Source organism: Petaurus breviceps, unplaced genomic scaffold, assembly GCF_028583685.1.
Source record: "Petaurus breviceps papuanus isolate PSGF00001 unplaced genomic scaffold, PetGlider_PUasm1.0 90919, whole genome shotgun sequence".
Lineage (NCBI taxonomy): Eukaryota > Metazoa > Chordata > Mammalia > Diprotodontia > Petauridae > Petaurus > Petaurus breviceps.
Window position 1 is genome coordinate 25,886,365 of NW_027187378.1, and position 22,082 is coordinate 25,908,446.

A 22,082-nucleotide genomic window follows, 5' to 3' on the forward strand; every position below is an offset into this window, starting at 1 on the left:
ACCTACTGGGGAAAGGTCACATGATTTCTATAAGGAAATCATGCCCAATTAAATTCATTAGAGTTCTTTGAGGAGATAAATATACATGTAAATCAAATGGATATCAGTGGACATAAATCCCTTAGACATTTGGAGCTATTGACAAGTTTCTACACCAAAGTCTCTTTAAAAAAATTGAGTCACCCTCAGACAAACTGGGAAAGGCTTTTCTCTGATGGGAGGAGATTGACTTAAGAGATAGGAAACAAATACCAGGAAATAGGTGGGCACTTGTCTGAACTACAGATTGGTGCTGGGGCTAGTCATTTAACATCTCTATAAATGATCTAAAGGAAAGGAAACACAATGAAATCTCTAAGTTTATGAGGAGACGGTAGACTTCTGCACCAAACAAATGAGGACAGTCGCTATGACAAGGACAACAACAAATATAACATTTAACTGGCATTTTACTTTTATCTGAGCCTCAAACAACGTTGTGAGGTACTGTATACTCGTCCCCATTTAACAAACAAGAAAACTGAGGCTCAGAAAGGCTAACTTGCTCACGGTAACAATGCTAGTGCTTATCAGTGGCAGAATCAGAGTCCAGCTTTTCTGGATTCCACAATGAACCAAGCAGGTAATAACAGAAGCATATATAAGGACTTAAAAACTCAAATTATTCATAAATACAAAATGAAAGACTACTAAGCTACAGGAGGCTGGGACCCAAGAATCACGATCAATTGTTTCCTGAGAACACCTGCCTTTGTTACACTGGGCTTACAAAAGGACCAGCAAAATACCAAGCCTCATCAAGTAAAGTACTCACTTCAAAAGTCTGCTAACACCCCTCTAAGACTTTGGAAATAAGTTTTTAAGAAGTGTTATAGCTGGAAAATTCCAGTAGCCAACCTACTGATTATCTAATAGTCTGACCATAAGCATTTACTGAGTGCTTATTATGTGCCAAGCACTGTGCTAATAAGCCCAGAGGATACAAGGAATGAAAAAAGACAATCCCTGCTCTCACAGAGCTCACAATTTAATGGTGGAGACAATGTGCAACAAGGTATCTATTGGAGAAATCAGAAATAATCAACAGAAGGCAACATTAAGGGGAATAGGGAAAGGCTTTTCATAGAGGTAGGAATTTAACAGCTGGGACTTGAAGGAAACCAGAAAAGCCAGGATGCAGAGAGCATTCCAGGAATGGGGAACAGCTAGTGAAAAAGTCTAGGGTAGGGAGATAGAGTGTCACGTTCAAGAACATCAAGGAAGGCAATATTGCTAGGTCGGGGTGCACAGACAAGAGAAAAAAATATAAGGAGACTGTGAAGGTAGTAAGGAGCCAGGTTGTGTTTTGTTTTTAACACAACAGAGAATTTTATATTCAGTCCTAGAAATAATAAAGAGCCACAGGAATTAAAAGAACAGGAAGACTGACAAAAATGACAAGTCAAATCTATGCTTTAGAAAGGGCATGTCACTGGGAGAAGAACTATCTGACAAAAACTGCTGGGAAAACTGGAAAACAGAATGGCAGAAACTAGGTATAGATCAACATCTTATACCATATACCTAGATAAGGTCAAACTGGGTATACTATTTAGACATAAAGAGTGATTTTTGTTAGTTGTTCAATCATTTTTAGTAATGTCCAAACTTCCGTGACCCCATTTGGGGTTTTCTTGGGAAAGAAATACTGGAGTGGTTTGCCATTTCCTTCTCCAGCTCATTTAAAAGATGAAGAAACTGAGGCAAACAGGGTTAACTGACTTGCCCAAGATCAAAGTGTCTAAAGTCAAATCTAAACTTGGGGAGATGAGTCTTCTTAACTCCAGATCCAGTACTCTCCACTGAGCCACTCAGCTGCCCCTATAAAGGGTGATACCATAAGCAAATTAGAGGAGCATAGAATTACTTACATGTCAGATCTATGAATAAAGGAAGAATTTATGACCAAACAAGAGACAGAGAGCATAACAAGATGTAAAATGGATTATTTTGATTATATTAAATTTAAAGTTTTAAAAAAACACAAAAAACAAAACCAATGCAACCAAGATTGTAAGGAAAGAAGAAATGGGGGATGGGAGGGATTTTTTTTATAGCAAGTGTCTCTAATAAAGGCCTCATTTCTCAAATGTGTAGAGAATGGAGTCAAATTTATAAGAACACAAGTCATTCTCCAATTGATAAACAGTCAGAGAATATGAACAGGAAGTTTCCAGATGAAGAAAACAAAGCTACCTGTAGTTATATGAAAAAATGCTCTAAAGCACTACTGATTAGAGAAATGCAAATTAAAACAACTCTGAGGTACCTCCTCACACCTATCAAATTGACTAATATGACAGAAAAGGAAAATGATAAATATTTCAGGGTATGTGGGAAAATTGAGAAACTAATATACTGTGAGCAGAGTTGTGAACAGATCCAACCATTCTGGAGACCAATTTGCATACCCTTTGATCTAGTAAAATCAATACTAGATCTGTATCCCAAAGACATCATAAAAAAGGGGGCAGCTAGACCGGCCCTGGAGTCAGGAGAACCTGAGTTCAAATCTGGACTCAGACACTTGACACACTTATTAGCCATGTGACTTTGGGCAAGTCCCTTAACCCCAACTGCCCTCCAAAAAAAAGCCAAAAAACTTGGGAAAAGGACCTACATATACAAAAATATTTGTAGCAATCCTTTTTGTGGTGGCAAAGTATTGGAAATTGAGGGAATGCCCATCAATTGGAGAATGGCCAAACAAGCTGTGGTATCTGATTGTAACGGAATACTATTGTGCTAAAAGAAATGATGAACAGGATGATTTCTGAAAAACCTGGAAAGACTTACATGAACTGATGCAAAGTTCTCGTAGAACCAGAGAAAGAATTCCAGAGAAAGAACTGATGGAGTCTGAATGAAGGTCAAAGCATACTATTTTTCATTTCCTTTATTTTTTGTGGGGTTTTTTCTGTTTTCTTTCATGACATGACTAACATGTAAATATATTTTACATGATTGCACATGTATAACCTATATCAAATTGCTTGCCATCCCAGGGAGCTGAAAGAGGGAGAGAATTTGGAACTCAAAAAATTTTTTAAATGAATGTTAAAAATTGTATTCACATGTAATTGGGGGAAAATATTATTAAAAAAAAAAGATAAAGAAAGATCATATAGGCAGCTGAATAGAGAATGGCCTGAAGAGGGGAGAGACTGGTGATGAAAGCCTGAGTCAGGATGGTGATAGTTTCAGAAGAGAAGTTATGAGAGATGTTATAAAGGTATAAACAACAAGACAGCAACAGTTTGGATATGTGATATGTGTGCAAATGAAGAGTTTAAGATGACACCAAGGTTATAAGCTTGGGTGACTTGAAGAATGATGGTATTGTCTATAGTAATAGGGAAATTCAGAAGAGGAGGTTTGGAGGGAAAGACAATGGTTCTATTTCACACAGACTGATAAACAGAAGAATCATCTACATACAGATGAAAACTGAACCCATGAGAGCTGATTAGATCACCAAGTGAAATTGTATAAAGGGAAAAGAGGAGAGGACCCAAGACAGAACCTAGCCCTAGGGAGACCTTCATTTAATGGGAGTGACTTGGGTGAAGATCTGGCAAAGGAGATGGAAGAGCAATAAGAGAGGTAGGAAGAAAACCAAGAGAAGGTAGTATCATGAAAACCTAGAGAAAGGATGCAGGAGAATAGGGTGATCAACAGTGTCAAAAGCTTCAGAGAAGCCAAGAAGAACGAGAATGGGAAAAAGGCTTTAGATCTGGAAATTAAATGATCATTGATAACTTTGGAGAGAGTCTGTTGTTGCTGAGTTGTTTCACTCACACCTGACTCTTCATGGATCTATTTGAGGTTTTCTTGGCAAAAATATTAGAGTGGTTTGCCATTTCCTCCTTCAGCTCATTTTACAGATGGGGAACTGAGGCAAACAAGATTAAGTGACTTGCCCAGGGTCTCACAGCTAGAAAATGTCTGAGGTCAGATATGAACCCAGGTCTTCCTGATTGCAGGACCAACACTTTATCTACTGCGTCATCTAACTGCCCTTGAAGAGAGTAGCTTTAACTGGATGAGGTCCAAAACACTAGGTTTAGAAGAGAACTAGAGGAGGGAGAGGGAAGAAATTGATTTTTAAATGGCTTTCTCAAGGAGCTTACCCATGGAAGGGAAGAGATTGTAGGATTGAGTTTTTTTATGATTGGGAGACCTGGGACACATTTACAGGAAGCAGAGTAGCAGCCAATAAAAAGAGAAAAACTGGAGATTATTAAGAGCAGGAATGATACATGCAGTAATCTGTTGGAGAAGACAGAGTGTAATGGGGTCACCTATGCATGTAGACATGTTTGCCTTCACAAGGAGAAGGGCTACCTCTTCATGTGAGAGAACTGAAGGAGGAGATAGTGGGAGAAGACATATGAGAAACATGAGATAAAAAAGGCCTTACCAACATATAAAGTTACCGCATACCCACAAATTTAAAAAAAAATTAAGGCTCTGTGGTTTTAGTTCCTTCATAAAGACATAACAGAGCTAGGAAGAGCTAGTAAAATGATAGCAGGAATGGGGAAGAGGTGAGGGTGAGGACTGCCATACAAGTCCAGAGCTTTTCAGCCTTAAAAGATAGAATACTGAGAAGGATATGATCATAAAGCCATGAACAGCACAGTGAGCACAGACTTATCCACCAAATCCCAAAGACAAGTGACAACCACTAAAACAGGGGCGAGAGACCAAAAAATTGAAATACAACACATTATCTTATATATGTCCCAATCAGTATCATATTCGTAAAGGATTTGGTAAGCAATTGGATACTAGGCCAGAGAAACCATGCCACGGATCTGACCTTGTCTGACAATTCCTAGGTTCTATATTCATAGATCCAGTTTTCTACATGTTTTGTGGATATTTATGCTAGCAGTTTCCTCAGCTATAAAAGGAGGTTGCTGAACTACAGATGATCTCTAAGACCCCTTCAAGCTCTAATATTTCTTTAATTTTCATGATGGTAAGAAATGCAAATATAGGGAGGCATAGACCATAACCTCTTAATAAATAAACTATTAATAAAAATAACCCATGCTGACACACACACAAAAAAGCATAAATCGCTGCCATCCTTCCTAGGAGCCCTAACTAGCCTTAAACTGAAGTGGTATCATAATTTCTAGACAGAGTTGTAAGTGGCTGCTTAACCGTCCAGCTTTTCTCCTTTACACACCCTCTAAGACGAGGGCCAAAGTCCTATAGAAAGGTGGTATACCGTGACAATGGAGTTGACTGTGAGGCACATAGAAGAAACCTCTTTCACTAACTGCTCTCCACTTCCACCCACCTCCCCCAAAGGCTGAAATACAAAAGGCAAGAATATGCAATGAAAACCCACTAAATATACCTATGCCTGTCTCCCTAGTCACACAAAATCCCCTCCTCCTTCAACACCCCCAACAGAACTGAAACTTCTTTTGGGCAGTAACTGTTTTGGGTTTTGTATTTCCAGTCTATCACAACGCCTTGTGTGTGACAGATGCTTCATAAATGTTTCTAGCATTTCGTTTCCATGGTCATCCCAACTTAAAAGAATCCCTCAAAAGAGCATAACTTATTTGCCTGGGTTATGAAAGTGCAGAACCTGCCAGAAGGGAGGATGAGATGCTGGTGTAGTGTGTTGTTTTTGAAAGACTTCTTAGGTTTTTCTATTTTAAGAGGGTGCTGGGGGTGGGGGGGGAGTACAATGACCTGACACCATGTTTCAAAAAGGAAAGGAGTGCAACAATGGAGAACACATCTGGTTCTAGTCGACCCTGTGCTTTGAAACATGGGATCTTGTTTCAACATCACATGCCCAGCCCTGTAGCCCTGCAAACTGCGAAATTTATGTGCTAGTTCAAGGAGAAGGCAGAGAGACAGAAACAGAAAGACAGACAAGAGAGAAAGGGAAAAAAAAAGGAGAGGGAGAGAAGGGGGGGGGGGAAATGAGTGTGGGAGTGATGGGAAAGGGGGGAGAGAAACAGAGAGACAGAATGTTAAAGAGTAATCCTACAGGAATGTTCTAGGAGCTTTTTGAGTTCTTCCAACTCAGTCACTCTAGGAAAAAAAGGAAACTACACTATACATACAATTCTATAACAGCTCTTGGCCCCAAAATACCCAATTCACACTGACTGATCAGTTAATTCTATGAGCCTGGAAGGTTCAAAGGGCCTGATAAAGGCAGTGTAGTATACAATAACAAAAAGTAATGGTTCTGGATTCATAGGACCTAGATTCTAGTCCTGAGCTGCCATTACCTTTTTAACCTTTGAAACAGCCACTTAATGCCTCTAGGCCTTGTTTCCCCTAATAGGTAAAATGAGAATAATACTACCCAACCAGACTCACAAAGTTGTAATCCTAAACTGAAATGTGTACATGACTACTTTAAAATCTGTACAGCACTATACCTATGTAAGGTGTTATTTTACTATCACCAAGTCTCAAACATTTGTGTCACATAATTCAGTCCATGCCATAGTGTTCATCATCCAAGAATTAAAAACATACCAGTTCAAGATTTTAGAGTATAGAAGACCTCAGCTCCCCCATGCAAAGTTAATAGTAAAATTGACTTTCCTGCCTCACAGAAATATTCTGCAGGACAAAGCATTAAAAAAAAATCTATAAAATAGCACATAATTATAAAGTCCTACAGAAATGCAGAATAATTTTAATAATATGTTTAAAAACTGTCCTTCAGGAATTAGGAGAACTTTGAGCTGTCCTATCAGATATGTGAAATCTCTGTTGTGCTATGAAAAGAGCCTGAGTACCATGGAGACAGTCACCATAAAAATAGGTAATAAGATTAAATTGGATGGAGGACATAAATTTTAAAACAGCATACCAAGAGCAATTCATTTTTAACCAAAAAAAAAAAAAAAAAAAGGAAAAATAAAAGGAAGATGTATGTCTGTGAATATCTACACTATGAAAAATTCTCCCTAGACATAGTTATTCCTGCCAAAAAGAGTTCATAGCCTCCTGACCCTCAACGGATAATAATGGTCATGAGTTTCTATTATTTCTTGCTCCCTTTTTGCCTTCTTTTTCAGCAAAAATAGTAGGCAGTACAATTTCTTCACTGAGCCCATTCTGGCAAAGTACAAGCAAACTAAAATACAGCAAGAATTCTTAACACTCATCCTAGGACACATGAGGTACACCTGTTGACTTCTTACACACTTCAACAACCAGAAACAAATCCATCTCTCTCTAAAAGCTGCCAGTTTTTAATTCATTCCTTTCCCACAGCTCTCTCCCCATTATTATTTTACCCGGTAACAAGCTCTGACTTCTGAGGTTGCTGAATACGGTACTTTGATGTTTCCAAGTGAGAGAGGAGGGGGAGGAGGGAGAAAGAGAGGGACAGAGAAGGAGGGAGAGGAAGAGGGAAAGGGGGGGAGAAGGGGGGGAGAGGGAGAGAGAGGGGGGGAGAGGGAGAGAGAGAGGGGGAGAGAAGGAGAGAGAGAGAGAGAGAGAGAGAGAGAGAGAGAGAGAGAGAGAGAGAGAGAGAGAGAGAGAGAGGGAGAGAGAGAGAAAGGACAGTTTGCTGTGAAGTCAACCTGAACATTTACCAAGCTGGAGTTCAGACTTGACAAACCCTAGCTTCCATTCCCCTTCCAGGGCTCTCTATATATAATATATTCTCTGTGTTCTGTCTCCTCTAGCCCCACAGTCTTTTTTTTAAGGGTCATATTTGAAGTTCAACCAAGAAAAAGGTCAGGAAGGATTTGATATAAATCATATGTGTAAACCAAATTTAAAATAAAGCAAGAAGGCTGCATTTAATCAAATTATCCCAATAGTCAAGAAGGAAAACATAAAAAAGACTGACAGTTCAAATCAATTCAATTGACAATCCTATTTTCTGATACATACTAAATAAGAAGCACAAAATATTCAAGCAGGAAGAAACTTCTGAGATCATCAAAGTCCAACCCCCACACTTCATAGAAGAAGAAAACAGAGGACAACATTCTTCTGGATTATTTTTACTCAAAGTTTCTCCAATTTCTAGTGCCCCTCCTTCTTTACAATTTTTTTTTAATTTCTAATAGTCCTTTTTCATTGCCCAGATCTACCAGACCAATAATTTTCTAATTCATTTTTTTTTAAAGCAATTGGGGTTAAGTAACTTGCTCAAGGTTACACGGCCAGTTATTTCTGGGTGTGGTGCTGAGTATCTGAGCCCGGATTTGATCCAGGTCATCCTGACACTGGAGCCGGTGCTCTTACTTGCTAAGCCACCTGGCCACCCCTTAATTCATTTATTTTACTAAAACCTTGTGCTTTTAGAAGGTGAGGGTTCAACTCTGTGTAGCCCAAATGTGCAAAGAAAACATTCCTAAACTAGTATAGTGTATCTCATTCAGTCATATACACACAGAGCAATTAATAGAAATAATATCTCTAGCAATGAAACTAAGCCTATCTTGTATATTCAAAAGGGCTCTAGGATAGCAGTTCTCAGTGCCCAAGACCCTTTTCAGGGGATTTGTGGGATCAAAACAATTTTTATAACAATAAGATGTTTTCATTTGAATTATGGTAAATGTCAACATATACAGTCCACCTTCTGGGGGTAGGTCCAATAATTTTTAAAAGTAAAAAAAAAAAGGGTCCTGAGACCAAAAGGTTGGAGAACTGCTGGTCTCAACCAAAAGTAAGATCCAGAATTTGCCAAGACTATCGACAATAACCTCCTTTCCCCCCAAAACGCTAATTCACAATTCATTTATTTTTAGGGAAAAGAACTGACAAACTAAATTCAATGAACAATTTTCTAAGCACAACTATACGTAAGACATTGTTATATGCAGGAGGATACAAAAAAATGTAAACTGTTCCTTCCCTCAAAGAGTTTATATTCTGGGGAAAAGAGAAGATACATCATAATTAAAAGTGAAAACAAAGTATATAGAAAACAATACAAAGTAATTTCAAAAAAGACTACTAATAAATGTGGGGGGAAATCTCCATCTATCACTTGCCAAATCTTGTCAAGGCCACCTCCTCCACAAACATGGCCAAAAGTCTGACTATTTCCTTCCACTCACTCCACAAGCAATTCTTAAATTCCACATCACTTCCCACTCTGATGATTGCGACAGGCTCCTACCCATTTCACTCTCTTGAGCAAAAACTTCCAGTGGTTCCTTGTTACCTCTGGGATAAAACTCAAATTCTCTGGTGTGGCATTCAAAGCTCTTCACAATCTGAGTCTAGTCTGTCTTTGCCAACTGATTATGCATGACTCCTGCCCACATGCTCTACATTCCAGGCAAAATAGTCTAACCCATTATGCATCAGCACAGGATGTACCCTATTGGAATCGTGTTCCTCAACAGGCCTTTCCTGATTCACCCATTTATTGGCTTTCCTCCTCCAAATCATTTTGTATAAAATCTCTATTTGTTTATATTTGGGAACATGTTGCAAATGTCCTGACCACCCCTACTCCCAGACAAAATGTAAGTTCCTTGAGGGCAGGAACGCTCACTTTTGTATTTCTATCCAGAGCACAATGCCTGGCATGTAATAAGCAATTAATAAATGCCTATAGATTCAATGAGGTGGCATCTGTGATCTGTGCTTCAAAATCATCTAGAGATCCTATTCGACAGATATGAGGAAGGAGTGCACATCTGACACTGGAGACCACCTGTACAAAAGGTATGGAGGCACAAAATCAAGATGTCACCTCAGAGATTAAAAACATGTACATGGTGTCCCAAAAGTCTTGCTGCAGCTTTAAGCTATTAATGCAATAAAACAGCATATACAGCCTAGGCTATCCATTCCCATTCTGTAACTGATGTGTTCTGGCTCCCAATAGACTGGGAACAACTGGGGGGGAGGGGGTAGGGAGGGAATGGTTAACAGGGAACTGAAACCCAAGATAAGTGAAGTGATATGAAAGCATTTAGCCACTAACTATTAAGTTCAATCACCAGGTAGGACAAACTACAACTCAAGATACTTTAAAAACAAAAACTCAGCATATGCAATCGCTGAGACACTGTCAGTGACCTTTGGAATAATGAAGAAAACATGAATGGTGCTGCTGGCCAAATGTCATGTTTTGTTCGTTTTTGGTTGCTTTTTATTTTTTAAGTTAGAAAGTGGATTCTACACACCAAAGGCCAATGAATCTGAATTTAATTCCTAGCAAAATCCATGAATGTAATTATTAAAGGGATGGTTAGTAAACATCTAGAAATGGAAACTGCAATCATAAAGAAACAAAACGCCTTCATCAAAAACAGGTCATGCCAGCCTAACCTTGTTTCCTTTTTGATGTAGACAAACATCTCACCTGACCTTCCCAGCAACCCTGCTGAAGTACATACCTCTGATCTTAGTCTCTTCTTATAGACAAGGAAACTGAAGTTCAGAGAAGTTAAATGTGTAAAACCATGGTCACACATCCAGTAAGCATCAGACTCAAGTTCAGAACCCAGGTCTTCATGATTCCCAGTCAGATAACTTCACTATGGAGGGCTGGGAGTGGAAATAAGGTTTCTACAATGCCTACTAGAGTGCTAGAGTGAGGGATGGGGAACCTGCAGCCTCAAGGCCACAAGTGGCCCTCTAGATCCTCAAGTACAGACCTTTGACTGAATCCAAGTTTTACAGAACAAATCCTTTTATTAAGGAGATTTATTCTGTTAAGTTTAAAGGGCCGAACTTGAGGGACTAGAGGGCCACATGTGGCCTTGAGGCTGCAAGTTCCTCACCCCTGTCACTGTACCAAGCACTTTTACAAACATCTCATGTGATGCTCACAACAACCCTGTGAGGTAGGTGCTATTATTGTCCCCATTCCATAGTTGAGGCAAATCTAAGTGGCTTGGCCAGAATCACAGAGCTAAGTTAAGTGTCTAAAGTCGAACTTCAACTCCCATCTTTCACTCTCCAGGTCTAGGTGACTCCACTGAGTCACCCAGATGCCTCTCCTGGATAAAGTTTACCTAGAATACAGCAAAAAATGACAAAGATCTCATGATATCCTTGTGAACAACATAGAAAATAGTGGGCTAGCTGTTCAGCTGTTTTTCTGTCATGTCTAATCCTTCATAACCCCGTTTGGTATTTTCTTGGCAAAGATATTGGGGTGGTTTCCCACTTCCTTCTCCAGATCATTTTAAAGATAAGGAAACTGAGGCAAACAGGTTTAAGTGACTCGTCCAGTGTCAGACAGCTAAGAATCTAGGGCCAGATTTGAACTCATGAAGATGAGTCTTCCTGATTCCAGCCCAGTGCTCTATCCAATTGCTCCACCTAGCTGGTGATCTAGCTAATTATGTAGGTTTGGAAACCGTACAATGGCCAGATCCTAAAAATTAAATGACACTTTGAATGGGGGTAGGGGAGTGCTGAGGGGCGCTAGTGGAGTGCTGCAGGGATCCATAACTGTTTCTCTGTTGCTATTTAATAAAAAATTTGAATAAAGATATAAGGCATATTTACGACATTTCACTTTAACAGAGAGAGGAGAGATAGCTAACATACTGGACAATAGCATACAGATCCAAAAACATACTGACAACCTGGAATATTGGGCTAGATTTACTAGAATGAAATCTACCAAGGATCAACATGAAGTCTCCCCCTTGATTTCAAAAAGTCAACTTCCCCAATACAAGGAGAGGCCTGGCTCAAGAGCAGTTTGCTGGATAAGATCTGAAAGTTTTTGGTGGATGACAAGTTCAATATGAGTGAACAGTGGCATATACAGCAGCCAAAAAAGCTAATGTAACCTTAGGCTATAATCAGAGAAACAAAGAGGCCAGCCAGGAGGAAAGAGGAAATTGCCCTACAGTATTCTAGTCTAGTAAGTTCTCAGCCATACACTTTCAGAAGGAGGCAGGACTCAAATCCAATCTTCCCCAACTCTAAGACCAATAGCAGTCATTCCAATGTATTCTGATGCTTCTCAATAAGGAACTGACATTTACATGGCGCTTCCAAGTTTAATGAGCAAGTACTCTTGCGTTTGTTGTGTGATACAGCAGCCAAACAAGATAACTCGGATCTAGGCTCCATTAACAGAGGTATACATGGCTAATAGAGGTATACATGGAGAGAGATAGTAGTACTGTTGTACTCTGCCCTGGTTTAGCTCACATCTGGAGGCAGGGTGCAGAATGCATAAAATGAAGGACTTGATGCCAGATACCACCTCTGACACCTTTATCATTGCTCTATGATGCAGAACAAGTCAACAGAACCTTTCTGAGGTTCAGTTCCCTCATGTATAAAATGAGGGGATTGAATTAAATGGGCTCTAAGATTCCTTCCAGTTCCAAATCTATGATCCTAGGTTTAGATCTGAGTCAACCAGAGTAGTTCTAATATATCCCTTCCAATAACAGCCCTCCTAATATTTGACTATGGTTATCAATCACACTTTCCTAGGTCTCCACTTCTCCAGGTTAGAAGACATTTTTAGTTCTTTCAATTAATCTTCACCTGGCAAGAACTCAAGGTCCTTCACCATTTTTGCAGCCTTCCTTTGGACGCTCTCAAACTCATCAAGTCCTTCCCAAAATGTAAGAAACTTCCCAAAAATAAGAGTTGTCCAAAGTGAAACAGGTTTTCCAAAGAGGTTATGGGCTCTCCATTACTGAAGTTCTTCCACAAAAGGATGGACAATCAATCAATCATCAATACTCAGTCATTTCAGCCGTGTCCAACTCTTTGTGATCCCATTTGGGGTTTTCCTGGCAAAGATATTGGAGGGGTTTGCCATTTCCTTCTCCAGCTCATTTCAGAGATGAGGAAACTGAGGCAAACAGGTTAAGTGACTTGCCCAGGATCACACAGCTAGTAATTGTCAGATGCTGAATTTCAACTCAGATCTTCCTGAATCCAAACCTGGTGCTCTACAAACTGTGCCACCTACCTGCCTAATCAATCATTATTCTCTCACAATTAACTGGTGCTTTAAGATTTGCCAAGTATTTTCTTCAAAACAGCCCAAAGAAGTATGGCAAGTATGATTGTTGCTGTTGTTGTTCACTCATTCAGTCGTGACCAACTTCACAGCATGCCAATGCTGTCTTTGGGAGTTTTCTTGGCAAAGATCCTGGAGTGGTTTGCTGTTTCCTTCTCCAGTGGATTAGGGTAGAGCAAACAGAAGTTAAGTTACTTGCCCAGGGTCACACACCTCTTAAGTGTCAGGTTGGATTTAAAGTCAGATTTTCCTGACTCCAGCCCCATTCCTCTATCCATTAAGCCATCTATTACCAATCTACAAATGAGAAAACCAAGGCTTTGATTGGTTAAGCAACTTGCCCAAAATCACACCTAGATACTTAACACCAAAGGTGGCATTCTATCTATGTTACCACTTAATTTTTCTTACTATTATGGTAAGCTCCTTAAAGGCAGAGGCAATTTCATTTCTGCTTTTATATCTCCAGCACACAGTAGAATGCCCTGCACACAGCAGACATTTAATAAATATTTTCACTGAATAGTCAGTTCATGGCTTATCTAGTTTTGAAACCTTTTCCTAAAAGGTCACATAAATACATTGTCATAAACACCATATAATTAGAGTCTATAACGTCTCATTAGTGATACCAATCAACATGATCATATCTTACATTTTGAGAACCTCAAGAATTCAAAGAGAGTTTAGTTTTAGGTCTAGACTAATTGCTACTCAATGAAGGAGGATTCCCTTCAACATTTCTGACAGGTGATAACCCAGCCTCAAGTCATGGAGAACTTTCTCATAGAGTAGGCTCTTTTTCTACTTTTTTTTTTTTAACAGTCCTAGTAATTACAAAGTTCTTTGTATTTCTGTATACTGATAGGTCTATAATCTAATTGGTACAGGTACTCCCTCATTCTGTGTAATGTGGGTCCATGCCCTCCACAGGGCATCCAATATGCTAAAGGCCTTCTTCTAGAAATCTTGACATTACATGTACAGCGACAGGACAGGCAAGGCGTCCATCAGTCATCTTTGTCTCTTACTACACAATCATTTCACCTACTTTTCTAGTTAATCATCTCTCTGATGATCTACTTTAAGTGTTTTTTTTCCCTTATATTGGGAGGAAGTTTACTTTGTATCAACACCCCCCCCCCCCCATTGGTCCTAATCTCATCCTCTGGAACTCTTCCAGCTCTGACAGCCTACATTTCTGAGTTTTCTTTTTCAAGACAATCTGCCAAATACTTGAAGTTAATTACCAACTCCTTTTTTTCTAAACATTCCCAGTTCTTCCAACTTTTTCTCATGTGTCAGGCTTTTCTTCTCCTCTGGACTCTTCATTTCCCTCTTAAAATATGTGTCCCAGAATTCAACACAATAAACCAGGTGTAGTATGACCAAAATAAGAATGCTGCATGACTATGATTTCCTGTGATGTACACATAAGCATACCTCCCAGATCTGTGCCACATGAATTAGATATATTCTATTTAGATCTGCTCAATTCCATCTTCTTGGTTTCAACCCAGCATTCCATTCTGCAGGAATCATTTTGCATCTTGATTCAGTCATCTATCATATCACTTATCTCTAATATGTCATTAGCTAGCCCTTTCAACCTTCTGTCTACTGCCACTCTAGTAAGCAGAATTTTTTGGGGGGGGAGTTAGTGATGAAACTGTCAAACAAGAATGGTCTAAAGACAGAGTCCTGTCATTCTACTAGAGACACACTATTCTTTCCTGACACAGAGGTGTTAATCAACATTCTCTGAGTATAATTTATCGAACTGAACAAGCTTTGAATTCCCCTAATAAAGATACTAGTAACTTATTGGAGTTATAATATTCTACAAAAATAAGTCGTTTTGAAGAGCCATATTATGTTTTATATTTTTTCCAATCAATTCCAGAGAAATTTTTTTACCAATCTTATCTATACTTATGCTTCTTTTTCATTTTTCTGTTTAATTTACACAAGTTATTATGATAATAAAGCCAAATCAATTACTGATTGACTCCACAAGGCCCTAGTTATAATATGCATATGCTGTCTAGGAATTCAATCGAGGTTTCTGGGGAGGTAATATTTTTCTCCATGAGGTTATCAGATTAGTTAGCTGTCACCTTGAAAAGCAGGGAGAACTTGAGCCTCCGTCCATAAGACATGAACAAGAGGAAATGAAGGTAAGAAGAAGCCAAGGGAGAGAGGGAAGAGGGAATACGTGCAAACAGGGTCAACAACTAAAAAGATGCTCAAGTACAACAACCTAATGGTGGTAGGACGAATAAAAGCTCCAGGCCTAAGATTTTACTTGCCTACTACACTGGCAATCCATTGCTCAAAGTAATTAAGGTTCCTGTTAATGTGATGAGTCAGCATGCAGCTACTAACTCGTTTGTTTTGACTAAAAGAACCAAAGAAAGACTTAAAAAGCTATATGTTAAAAAAAAAAAAAGCTATACATGGTTAATGCTGGCCTCAGGATACTATCTGCCAGCCTACATGTACTTAGTCATCTTTATGATTAAAGACATGACTTTGTCAAATACCTTGTTAAAATCAAAACGCTAAGTCCCTCTCCCAATCTATCAATTTAATGAAGCCCTTTAAAAATTTTAAAAGAAGAAATGAAGTTAGTGTAGCACAGATTTGTGTTCAATGAGCCCATGCTGGTTCCTAGAGATCTATCTTTATATTCTATCTTTATAACAGTTAGTGTATTTTTAACTAAAGTAATTAACAGAAGGTATTCTAATGAAAATGTTTAAAAATGCAATTTTTAAAACTCTGGTTTTTTCTGCCTTACAAATGGCAGCATAAATAACAGCCTCTGTTAGATCTTCTTGAATGGTATGGTACTTAGGAGATGATACAAGTTCCAGAGCAATGGCAAAAGCTTTGATTACCTAGACAGCCATGGCAACTTCTACACTAAACCAGTCTGGTTACAAACCAGAATTAGTCTGGTTTCCTGAAAGTCTTTCAGACTAGAAATAACCTGTGGTTGAATCAGATATCCTGAAGAAACTCTGAATCTTTTTGTAATTGTATATGTCTGCCTTGTGGGACTTCGGCTACCCTGTAACTGAAACAGTTTCTCAGGGGTATAGAAAGATAGCCATATAATCATACTTCCTGATTTCACTCTTTCATGCTGGAAGGGGAAAGGTGCATTTCACACCTTGTAACCAATTCCTGGGAATCTACCACAAAGCAATCTGGACACAACAAGCAAATGAATGACATCACAGAGTTGATGCATAAGATTCATTTATATTAGCATGTGAAAGAAAGACTGGTGGTAACTTCAACACACAAGAAATATCCCTTAAAATGCAAGGTACAGATCAAATCCCCTTCGAATTATCACTTCAATGGAAAATTGCAAACCAAAAAACATTACAAAAATCTCAGCCAATGGCTCAGAATTAGTGTTCCACTGATCTGGTTACAAATCAATCCTACACAAATCTCTCTCTGTGTCTTTCTGTCTCTCTCTCCCTTCCTGGTCAGTTTTCAAAACATTATTTTACAACTATAGAACTTCTAATGTCCTCCCATTGTCTACTAGATAAAATAAATAAAGCTTAGCCTGGCATTCAAAACCCTCTAGATGCAGTTTCAACCTACATTTCCAGTTTTGTTTCCTATCATTCCCCAACCAGGCAGCTAGTGGCACAGTGGTTAGGGCAATGGACCTGGAGTCAGGAAGACCTAAGGTCAAAACTGTCTTCAGGCACTTACTTACTAACTGTGTGACTGTGGGTAGGTCTCTTAACCTCTGTTGGCTTCAGCTTCCTCTTCTGGAAAAATGGGTGTGTTAATAATAGTACCTATCTCCCAGGGTTGCTTCAAGGATCAAATCTGTTAGCATTTGTGTAAAGTGTTTTGCAAACCTTAAAGCATTACATAAATGCTAGCTATTAACAAGTGTTTCAATCCTATTTCTTCCTTGATTCAAACACATGCCACACTCTACCCTGACTTTAAACCCACTCTTCCATGAACCAATTCAAATCTTACCTCCTCTATAAGGCCTAAAAATGTCCTCCCCACCCTCTCCCTTAATTTCTACAGTATAATCACTGAATCCTTAGGTTAGAAACAATTCACTCAACTCTGTTCATTCTACTGATGTGGAAACGGAGTCTCAGGGTGTAACATGACCCAAACTAGACCGAAAGCTCATGGAGGGTAGGGCCCTTGTATGGTATTTCCTTTGTATCTCTCACAACACCTAGTAAGAATAGCTTTAAAAAAGACACCCAAACAGGAATGAAAATCCCTTACAACGAATAATCTAGTAGGACTTATATTTCTTGCCATCCACGTAATAGTTTTTCATAACAGTGAGTAACATATGACTGTGTGAAGCACTTCAGACCTGATAATTCACTGCCCTTGCCCTCAGAGACAGGAGGATTAGCAGTCACAGCTTCATACCCAACCCCATAACAGAATAACATGTTGCTCACCCTGCAACTCTGCAATCTTTTCATACAACACATCCCCCCCACCCCAAACCCTCAACTCAGATGTTGCAAGTTGAGACTGAAGGAAGAAACTAAGCAATACTAAATCAACCTAGTGAAAGGCTAGCAGAGCTTGGGTCACAGGAAGTACTGTCCCCCTCCATGTTTAAGTCACCGATCCCCCCAATCCCAGGTCATAAGCAAACAGCATGTAACAAGAAGGACACCATTCCTGGAGTGCACAGTGTTTCCTAAACCCATGATTCCTTCCCATGCCTTCAATCTGGCTGGGGTGCCAAGTGCAATATGGGAATTCTCAAATCTTAAAAAGGGGATAAAAGAGAGAAACTCAAAGTTTCTTAACTACAGGTGTTTAGTGAATTTGATGAATTAGGTCCCTGCTTTACTAATCCCATAGATTCCAAACATATGAGTGTGTGTATATACATATAAAATGTATGTTTTATGTATGTATACACACACAGACACTGTACATATACATACACACGTATACCAATATAACTTCATCTACTCACACCATTCTCTCACTGGCAGAATGGATACTGCAAGATTAAAGACCAAAAGGAAAAAGAATTGCATGGAGTAGAATTTCTTTATCTCCCTACCAACTTCTGCCTTTGGCCAAGTTCCTTCCTGTACTCAAATCTCCAAATTCTATTTCCCCCTTTACCTTCAAGATGGGGTGGAATGGAACCATTCTCACTGGTCTGCTAGGGACCCCACCAATATCACCTAAAGTCACTCTACTTCCAAACTTAATCTCAGGAAATCCCAAACCCTACTGCAGCTGCTGAGCTTCCTGACCCTAGGATCCTCTCCCTTCCAACTTAACCTTTCTACTCTTACCTCACCCCATGTCTCAGCCAGGTGTATCCTTTGGGAGCTGACACTTAGCCTGGGACCAGAGCTAAGGGCAGTGGAGTCATGCAAGCTGGAATGTGGCCCTGGTGAGTCTGAGTTGGGTTGGACTATCCCATATAGCTCATTCCTTTCAAGGGCTCATCTACTCATATGGTTTAAATGCCACTCAAAAAATCAACATCTGCAGTTCTGTCCTCTCACCAGGCTGACATCTCCCAGTACCTAATAAACATTTCTCTCCATATAGATGCTTTGCCAAACAGCTGAAACTTCTAAAATTAAAGTCAATCATGCCGCCTCCAAACAGACAGATCTTCCTAATTTCCCCATTACCACCAAAAGTAACTCCACCTTCCTGGTCTCCCAAGTTTGAAACTAATTTCTACTCATCTCTGTCCTTTATCCTGCCCCCTATGTTGTCACCATTTTCCCTTGCTATTAATGTCTCAAATTCACTCTTTATTTTCCATTTCTACAATCTTCACCCTGGCCCAAGACTTTATTATCTTATATGCAGAATATTATAATAGCCTCCTTCCTCCTTGGTTGCTCCCAAGATCTTGCTGCTTTAATTGGTCCTAAAAGCAATACAAGGATCAATGATTTTTTCCAGTGCAGGAAGCCTCCATCAAGGCAGATGGTAACCCCTTTTTGCCCTCATAGATACTTCATGAATTGTTACAGATTTTAAAAAATTACATCCTCCTGTTGTCAACTGGGACTGAACCTTCCCAAATAAGGCTGGTCTTCAGGGGACAAGAATAGTCTGCCAGTGGGCAGTACTTTACCACTTAGTAGTACCACCTGGAACTTAAATTCCTCCCCTGGTGAAGCCTTTAACCCAGGGTCACCTCCCTGCCACAATGAGGCATCAGAGGCCTTCAGTGGAATGTCCTACAAACAACTCCCCCAAAAAAAAAACCTTTAAATGAGCCAAAGCTCAGAAACTAGGACTAGAGTTGGGAAGTTATAAGTGCAAACCCAGCTTCCAGCACTTTCTACCTGTGTGACCCTGGGCAAATCTTAACCTGTCTGCCTCAGCTTCCTCATATGTAAAATGGGGATGATAATACTGCCTATTTCCCAGGACTGTTGTGAGAATGTAATTGCCCTGAAAGCAAAGACTTTAATTTCTGTCATTGTATCCTCAGAGCCTAATGCAGGCTGGGCATTGAGTAGGTGCTTAATAAATGCTTACTGATAAAGAGGCAAATGTGTTCAAGATCTCCTCCAACCATTATTTTGATCTCCTGGTTTGTGTACCTTTCAAAACTCACCACCTCCTGTAAATCTTTCTTGATAAAACCCATCCCACAGATCTTTTTTTAAATTTCCTTAACAGTTATTTATGCAAATGTCTTTGGAGTGTCTTGTAAATGAGACCATTCATAAAGACTTTAGCACAGTCCCTGGCACATAGTAGGCCCTTAATAAATGCCTATTCCCTAACCCCTTCAGTGTTCTCCCTCAGTGTACACTGCTAAAGGTTGAGGTTTTTAATACCTTTTTGTTATTCCTAGAGGGCTTAACACATAGTAGGCACTTTATAAATATTGGAGCTGAGCCGGCTTGTTCAAAACCTTAAGTTGTAAATTCCTTGCCAATTAAGAACCAGGCCTTCCATTTCCCCTACCCAGAACTCTGGCCAGAGTATGCTCGCAGGAGTGTCTCTTTGCACAGAGTGTTTTAATAAATGCCTAATCCATCCAGGACCTATAGATGACTGACTGAAGGAATGGACTTTTTGCTCTTTTCCAGAAAGTGGGGAGCAGCACTGCGGCTTCGGTGTCTCGGTGGTCTAGTTTCATGGGAATGTGCCCGGCCTGCTTGGTCAAAAGCTCGCAGCCTACTTGGGAGTGGGGTTTAGCTGTTACAAACTGCCTACTCCTGCAGGGAAAACAGCAAGACACACACACATTCCCCACTCCTCCCACCCACACTTCATCGCGTTCAGAGCCAATCCCAAGGTGAAGGAGTTAAAAACCTCAAACTCGGAGTGTCCCCCCCAGAAGGGAGAGAAGAGGAATCCTGTGGTTCCAATCATGTTTGCAGCGCACAAACTCCCTTCTCCCAAGGCCCCCACCGCGCCGGCCAATATGCTCCCGAGAGTCGAAGGGCCGGGGAGGAAGGAGGAAACCGTGCACAACTGGAGGGGAGCGCGGGGAGGGGGGCCGGGTGAAGCGCCACAGGGGGCGGGGAGAGGACCCCGAGCACAGGGAGAGGGGACCGAGGGGAAGGGCGGGAGAAGAGGGTGGGACCGGCGGCGGTAGGCATCCAGAAGCCAGGCTCCTGGAGGGTGGGTGGGTGGAGATTGAAAGCAGCGGGCGGGAGGAGCGAGCGCTGCGCCGGGGCCGGGGGCAGCGAAGGCAAAAGGCGCCCTTGGACGCTAGCCGTCGGGGGAGGGGGAAAAGGGGGCGCAAAGTTGGGGAGGAGGCGGAAGAGGGGGTCGAGGACCAAAGCAGAGATAAGCAGGCGGCGGACCAGTGGGCAGGCACCCCCCCCCCCCCCACCCCCGACACACGCCCCGCCCACCCCTCCCCCCCCTCCCTTTGCGCGCTCCCCACCCCTCCTCCTCCTTCTCCTCTTCCCCGCCCCGCGCGAGCGAGACCCACGCCTCCTCCCTCCGGACACGCACGCACGCTGTTCGCGGCCCGTACACACCTCCCCCCGGACCAGCTCCGGGCTGGGGCTCCCGGGTACACAGCGGGCGCTCAATAAGTGCTGGCTCTCCCGGCTCTTCCTGCACATGCGCTGCACGCAGGGCTTCGGCCCCCCTCCCCTCCCTCCCCTCCTACTGAAACATAAGCCCGAACCTGCCCGCATTGGGAGCCGAAACTCGGAAGGGGGCGTGTTGATTTGCTAAACCCCCTAACTGAAGCAAAGTGTCGGGTGGTTGTTGTTTTTTGGCTGAATCACAAACCCGAGCAAAGTTGGTTGTCTAGTTTTGTGTTTAAAAAAGAAATGAAAAGAATAATAATGGTTGTGCTTAGGCGTTTCCTTCCCCGAGTATGGGGCTGAGGCTCAGGGCCAGGACGAAAGCCAGAAACTCTGGGTCTCGGATGGGAGAGGGGCCCAGGCCACCGGGCTGGACCTGGGCTGGTGGCCAGCTGTGGGGGGAGGGGTGATCTGGGGAGGCGGGGGTGGCTGCAAGGCTAACCAGCCCCTTTCTTTTTTCTCTCCTCTTTCCCTAGCAGAATGAGGCCGGATTGACTCGTTTGCACTTTCCAGGGAGGCTCCTCACTGTTCCTAGAACCGATAAGGGAGGGGAAAGGGAGCCCTTTCATAACACAGTATTGGCTCCTTTTGCCACCATCGGGGGGGGGGGGAAACCGGTGTTGGTGGGGACGTTTGTGACTAGGGAGAACTGATGACACTAGCAGAAGTAACTGTTCGATTCTACGTTTTGCAGAGACCAGACCAGAGTTGGGGTTCCCTGGGTGCCCAGGTGAATACCTAAATAAAAACAAGTCTTTCACTATAATTCACAGAATAATTACCACCACCACCCCTTAATAAACAGTTGGCAAAAATTCCGGAACATTCTTTATATGTAAGCCATTTAGTTGAGTGTTCTGCCTGATATTTTTCTTGCCTTTTTTTTTTTTTTTTTTTTTGAAGTAAAATGCTCGCTGTGTTTTCTATGGGCAAATCGCTTAACCTTTTTCACTGCACCAAGAAACTATGGAAGACTAAACCACAGATGAGTGGCCTAATAGGGAGTGAAT

General features: G+C 41.1%; 1 protein-coding gene across 1 annotated transcript in view; it reads right to left on the minus strand.

Moving 5' to 3' along the window:
• ZNF395 (zinc finger protein 395) overlaps nucleotides 1–21,133 on the minus strand; it is a 74,232-nt gene extending 53,099 nt beyond the window's left edge. Inside the window, exon 1 of the mRNA XM_069075630.1 lies at nucleotides 21,019–21,133. The gene's annotated coding sequence lies outside the window, so the exon portion shown is untranslated. The remainder of the gene's footprint in view (nucleotides 1–21,018) is intronic.
• Between the last annotated feature and the right edge of the window lie 949 nt (nucleotides 21,134–22,082).